Source organism: Oncorhynchus nerka, linkage group LG14 (genome assembly GCF_034236695.1).
Source record: "Oncorhynchus nerka isolate Pitt River linkage group LG14, Oner_Uvic_2.0, whole genome shotgun sequence".
NCBI lineage: Eukaryota > Metazoa > Chordata > Actinopteri > Salmoniformes > Salmonidae > Oncorhynchus > Oncorhynchus nerka.
Window position 1 is genome coordinate 71,660,730 of NC_088409.1, and position 6,435 is coordinate 71,667,164.

The 6,435-nt window shown below is 40.9% G+C and overlaps 1 long non-coding RNA gene across 1 annotated transcript; it reads right to left on the reverse strand.

The window, feature by feature from the left end:
* Positions 1-4,221: 4,221 nt before the first annotated feature.
* Positions 4,222-5,935, reverse strand: LOC115142179 (uncharacterized). The gene is made up of 3 exons (XR_003865477.2): positions 5,423-5,935; positions 5,054-5,135; positions 4,222-4,298 (listed from the first exon to the last, which is right to left on the reverse strand). It is a non-coding gene; the product is annotated as an uncharacterized LOC115142179 (long non-coding RNA).
* Positions 5,936-6,435: the final 500 nt, after the last annotated feature.

Genomic DNA, 6,435 nt, shown 5'->3' on the forward strand with positions numbered 1-6,435 from the left:
TTTTCATTTGACTAAGTTATACACTATAACAATCACAGTATACCAGGTAATGCTTCAGTTTATATCCTCACTCTATAGATTACTGCCGTAAGTAAGAAACAAGAATCATCAATTGATGAGATTCAGTTCATTTGACACAATTTGTCTGGCCCAACACATTCTAGGAGTAGGCTGCCTACCACTTATGGGAATCTAATTTATTTGTCAAAAGTGGGCTGTTATTATAACTTGTCTATTTAATTTACTAAATTAAACATCAAGTTCTAAAAGCAGTCAGCTAGCTCTACCAAGGCCTCTGGTTATGTTACAGTTGCTTTTTATTTCCATGTAAGAATAGCAACACATTCACTGATTGACACTACCTCGCAGGGAGAGGAGTGTGTATTTGAATTCCAAAGAAACAATCAATTCAATCAAGTGTAGTGAAAAGGTGATTGGGCTGGGACTGGATCTCAGGAGAGGGGGAAATGGAAGATGACCAAGTGCAGGGCGAGTGTGGTCCTCTGTAGCCCTCTAGTCCTCAGTGAACATCATCCTCACCAGGTCAGCTTTGAAGCACTCCTCCTCAACCAGCTTCTGAGGCTGAATTAGATGGAAGAAAAGAAACATTTACATTTAACATTTAAGTCATTTAGCAGACGCTCTTATCCAGAGCGACTTACAGAACTTAGCATGTTTTGGTAACCCTTTCCCTGAAGGTATATTTCATTAAGAATTTATAAATGGTTAATAACAACCTCACTAATGTGTTAACACGAATGTGTTTTTATTTTATTAATTTTTTACAGATTGACTATCTATAAAATTATAATAAAACGCTTTTGGGACCCATTGAGTGTTACCACAAAATCCAAAAGAAAATGCCACACTTTTAAAATTGATAACAGAAACTCTCCTTCTTTGTCATCTTGCCATGCACTTATGCTCACCGTGCCATATTGGATCAGAGTGGGAACTCCACTGAGCTTCAGAGTCTTCTTGAATTCATTATTGGGATCCTTCCAACTGGTCGAAGATGAAAAGGTACAGTGGGGAGAACAAGTATTTGATACACTGATGATTTTGGAAGTTTTCCTACTTACAAAGCATGTAGAGTTCTGTCATTTTTATCATATGTACACTTCAACTGTGAGAGACGGAATCTAAAACAAAAATCCAGAAAATCACAATGTATGATTTTTAAGTAATTAATTAGCATTTTATTGCATGACATAAGTATTTGATCACCTACCAACCAGTAAGAATTACGGCTCTCACAGACCTGTTCGTTTTTCTTTAAGAAGCCCTCCTGTTCTCCACTCATTACCTGTATTAACGGCACCTGTTTGAACTCGTTACCTGTATAAAAGACACCTGTCCACACACTTAATCAAACAGACTCCAACCTCTACACAATGGCAAAGACCAGAGAGCTGTGTAAGGACATCAGGGATAAAATTGTAGACCTGCACAAGGTTGGGATGGGCTACAGGACAATAGGCAAGCAGTTTGGTGAGAAGGCAACAACTGTTGGCGCAATTATTAGAAAATGGAAGAAATTCAAGATGACGTTCAATCACCCTCGGTCTGAGGCTCCATGCAAGATCTCACCTCGTGGGGCATCAATGATCATGAGGAAGGTGAGAGATCAGGCCAGAACTACATGGCAGGACCTGGTCAATGACCTGAAGAGAGCTGGGACCACAGTCTCAAAGAAAACCATTAGTAACACACTACGCCGTCATGGATTAAAATCCTGCAGCGCATGCAAGGTCCCCCTGCTCAAGCCAGCGCATGTCCAGGCCCATCTGAAGTTTGCCAATGACCATCTGGATGATCCAGTGGAGGAATGGGAGAAGGTCATGTGGTCTGATGAGACAAAAATAGAGCTTTTTAGTCTAAACTCCACTCGCCGTGTTTGGAGGAAGAAGAAGGATGAGTACAACCCCAAAAACACCATCCCAACCGTGAAGCATGGAGGTGGAAACATCATTCTTTGGGGATGCTTTTCTGAAAAGGGGACAGGACGACTGCACCGTCTTTAGGGGAGGATGGATGGGGCCATGTATCGTGAGATCTTGGCCAACAACCTCCTTCCCTCAGTAAGAGCATTGATGGGTCGTGGCTGGGTCTTCCAGCATGACAACGACCCGAAACACACAGCCAGGGCAACTAAGGAGTGGCTCCGTAAGAAGCATCTCAAGGTCCTGGAGTGGCCTAGCCAGTCTCCAGACTTGAACCCAATAGAAAATCTTTGGAGGGAGTTTAAAGTCCGTATTGCCCAGCGACAGCCCCGAAACCTGAAGGATCTGGAGAAGGTCTGTATGGAGGAGTGGGCCAAAATCCCTGCTGCAGTGTGCAAACCTGGTCAAGAACTACAGGAAACGTATGGTCTCTAATTGCAAACAAAGGTTTCTGTACCAAATATTAGGTTCTGCTTTTCTGATGTATCAAATACTTGTGTCATACAATAAAATGTATGATTTTTAAGTAATTAAATTGCGTGATTTTCTGGATTTGTTTTAGATTCAGTCTCACAGTTGAAGTGTACCTATGATTAAAAAAAAAATAGACATCTACATGCTTTGTAAGTAGGGAAACCTGCAAAATCGGCAGTGTATCAAATACTTATTCTCCCCATTGTATATTAAGATAAATCCAAAAGTCAAAGACATTTAGGTCAAATGTATAATTTTGTGCATTGTATATATACACACTAAACATAAATGCAACATGCAATAATTTAAAAAGATTTAACTGAGTTCATAAAAGGAAATTCATTAGGCCCTAATCTATGGATTTCACACAACTGGGAATACAGATATACATCTGGTTCCAAGATGCCTTGAAAGGTAGGGACGTGGATCAGAAAACCAGTCGGTATCTGGTGTGACCACAATTTGCCTCATGCAGCGTGACTAATTCCTTTGCATAGAGTTGATCAGGCTGTTGATTGTGGCCTGTGGAATGTTGTCCCACTCCTCTTCAAGGCCTGTGTGAAGTTGCTGGATATTGGAACACGCTGTTGTACACGTCTATCCAGAGCATCCCAGACATGCATGACATTTGGGTAATTATTCCACCACTGCATGTCTGGTGAGTATTCAGGACATGGAATAAATGGGAAATTTCCAGCTTCCAGGAATTGTGCCCAGATCCTTGCAACATGGGGCCGTCAATTATAATGCTGAAACATGAGGTGATGGCAGCGGATGAATGGGCCTCAGGATCTCATCACGGTATCTCTGTGCATTCCATTTGCCATCGATAAAATTAAATTGTGTTGTCCTTAACTTATGCCTGCTCATACCATAACCCCACCACCCCCATAGGGCACTCTGTTCACAACATCAGCTAACCGCTCACACAATGCCATACACATGGTCTGTGTTTGAGGCCAGTTGGAAGTACTGCCAAATTCTCTAAAACGATGTTGGAGGCTTATGGTTGAGAAATTAACATTAAATTACCTGTCAACAGCTCTGGTGAACATTCCTCAGTCAGCATGCCAAGAGTGGCCTTTTATTGTCCCCAGCACAAGTTGCACCTGTGTAATGATCATTAATTTAATCAGCTTATTGATATGCCACACCTGCCAGGTGGATCTGTCAGGTGGATGGATTATCTTGACAAAGGATCAGAAAACCAGTCGGTATCTGGTGTGACCACAATTTGCCTCATGCAGCGTGACTAATTCCTTTGCATAGAGTTGATCAGGCTGTTGATTGTGGCCTGTGGAATGTTGTCCCACTCCTCTTCAAGGCCTGTGTGAAGTTGCTGGATATTGGAACACGCTGTTGTACACGTCTATCCAGAGCATCCCAGACATGCATGACATTTGGGTAATTATTCCACCACTGCATGTCTGGTGAGTATTCAGGACATGGAATAAATGGGAAATTTCCAGCTTCCAGGAATTGTGCCCAGATCCTTGCAACATGGGGCCGTCAATTATAATGCTGAAACATGAGGTGATGGCAGCGGATGAATGGGCCTCAGGATCTCATCACGGTATCTCTGTGCATTCCATTTGCCATCGATAAAATTAAATTGTGTTGTCCTTAACTTATGCCTGCTCATACCATAACCCCACCACCCCCATAGGGCACTCTGTTCACAACATCAGCTAACCGCTCACACAATGCCATACACATGGTCTGTGTTTGAGGCCAGTTGGAAGTACTGCCAAATTCTCTAAAACGATGTTGGAGGCTTATGGTTGAGAAATTAACATTAAATTACCTGTCAACAGCTCTGGTGAACATTCCTCAGTCAGCATGCCAAGAGTGGCCTTTTATTGTCCCCAGCACAAGTTGCACCTGTGTAATGATCATTAATTTAATCAGCTTATTGATATGCCACACCTGCCAGGTGGATCTGTCAGGTGGATGGATTATCTTGACAAAGGATAAAATGCTCATCAACAGGGATGTAAACAAATTTGTGCACAACATTTCTGGGACCTTTTTCAGCTCAAGAAACCAACACGTTACATATTGCGTTTATATTGTTCAGTGTATTTTGCTCATTTCAAATATGCTGTCCAAGAGAGACAACAATTCATGATGTTACAACCTGTACAATGTATTTAAGCTCTTCAAAACTTCTAGCTGCATTTGAGGGTGTAACGGTTTTCGTTAGTGGAAGAAGGAGTAGACCAAAGCGCAGCGTGGTAAGTGTTCATGTTGTAAATTTAATCAAAACGGAACACTAAAAAAAATAACGAGCCATAACGAGTATGAAACAGTTCTGTCAGCTGATACACACAAAATAACTACCCACAACTCAAGGGCGAAACCAGGCTGCCTAAGTATGGTTCTCAATCAGAGACAACGATTGACAGCTGCCTCTGATTGGGAACCATACCAAACACATAGAAATACAAACATAGAACAAAACATAGAATACCCACCCACATCACACCCTGACCAAACTAAAAATAGAAACATACAAAGCAATCTACGGTCAGAGGGTAAGAAGAATACTTATTTTCTATCGCCTGTGGATTGCACAACACTATCATTCTGCTATCATCACCAGTGAATATGAAGAAAAAGTTTAGTAGCCTACATACTATGGCCTCTCTCCAACCTGACAGTAGAAGAAGACTGAGCCCTCAGGAAGGTGGGACATCTCTCCTCTAACAACTGGCTCAGCTGGAGGGGAAGGAGGAGAAGAAAGATGGCAAATGTGTGTGGCTTTGATTTATGCACACCATAAATTACACAATAGTACAGTACAATATATAAAAATACAGAAAATATTGCACAAAACAAGCACCCCCTGTAAACACTTTACAGAGATTAGTTGGCTTGGCTACCATGAATTGCCAACCATAATGTAGCAGAGACTGACACACTGTGACAGACAGCTGGGAAAGAAAGCCAACTGCTATACATGTCTGGTACACCAATGTATAGCCATAAAACAATACTTCTGTTACCTTTCACACAATCTGGACACCAGCTCAACCCTTGAGCGTCTTTTATCACCAGAGAAATATGCAAATGTCCTTTCCTTTCCTCTCAGACACTGCTTTGCAAAATTCATCATAACCATGGACCTTTACTGCTTCGTAATGAGACATGATGATACTAGAATAAGAAGCACTATTATCAATTATCGTAGGCTAGGCAAGCAGGTATGAAGCATTTCATGCAATTACAAATACGACATGGACTCTTCGCCCTATGATCGCTTCTAAAATACTACAAGCAGAGTGTAAGAGGTAAAGAGAGAGGCTTAACTCGGAGGAAAATCTGCCTCGGTCCATCAGGTGGCATTTTTGCCCACCAAGTGGGGAGTTTTTGTATGGATGTCAATGAGATTGTCGAATTTGGTTAATGGCTTATTTGCTACGTGATGTTTAGTTGATTTAATATAAGTTTCGTAATTCTTAGGTTGTTACGAGTGCACTTATATAAGTAGGACACCTGACACCCACGCAACTTTTAAAAATATTTTTTAAACAATTTATATCGGAGTTGTCTCTATAGCTATGCATATTCATGATATGAGGCTCGTAGCATAGCAGCTCTCCATTGAATACAGACGATTAACGTCAACAACCCTCATCGAATATTCAAACAAGTATTAAAATAATGAGATATCCACCAATCCAAAGAAAGGATAGGTGGGATCTAAACAGCACACTGTGCCGCTTTGTGGACAACGAATCCCATTGTTAGGGCAGAGAGACAATTATCTTGTCAGTATATCCATAATATTTGCTAGAGTACAGAACACGCATGACAAGGCTTCCTCTTGTCTATGAAAAATAAAAGTGATTGGACAACTTCATCCTATTCGTGTAATGTGTTTGATGATTGTTTAATCGAAACAAACATAATCTTATGGACACAAATAGATAGAACAATTAAAATCGAATAATATTGATCAAATGTTAGTCAAATTGTACGGTAAAATTAGTATTTTAAGTGTCCTACATTTGGTTAT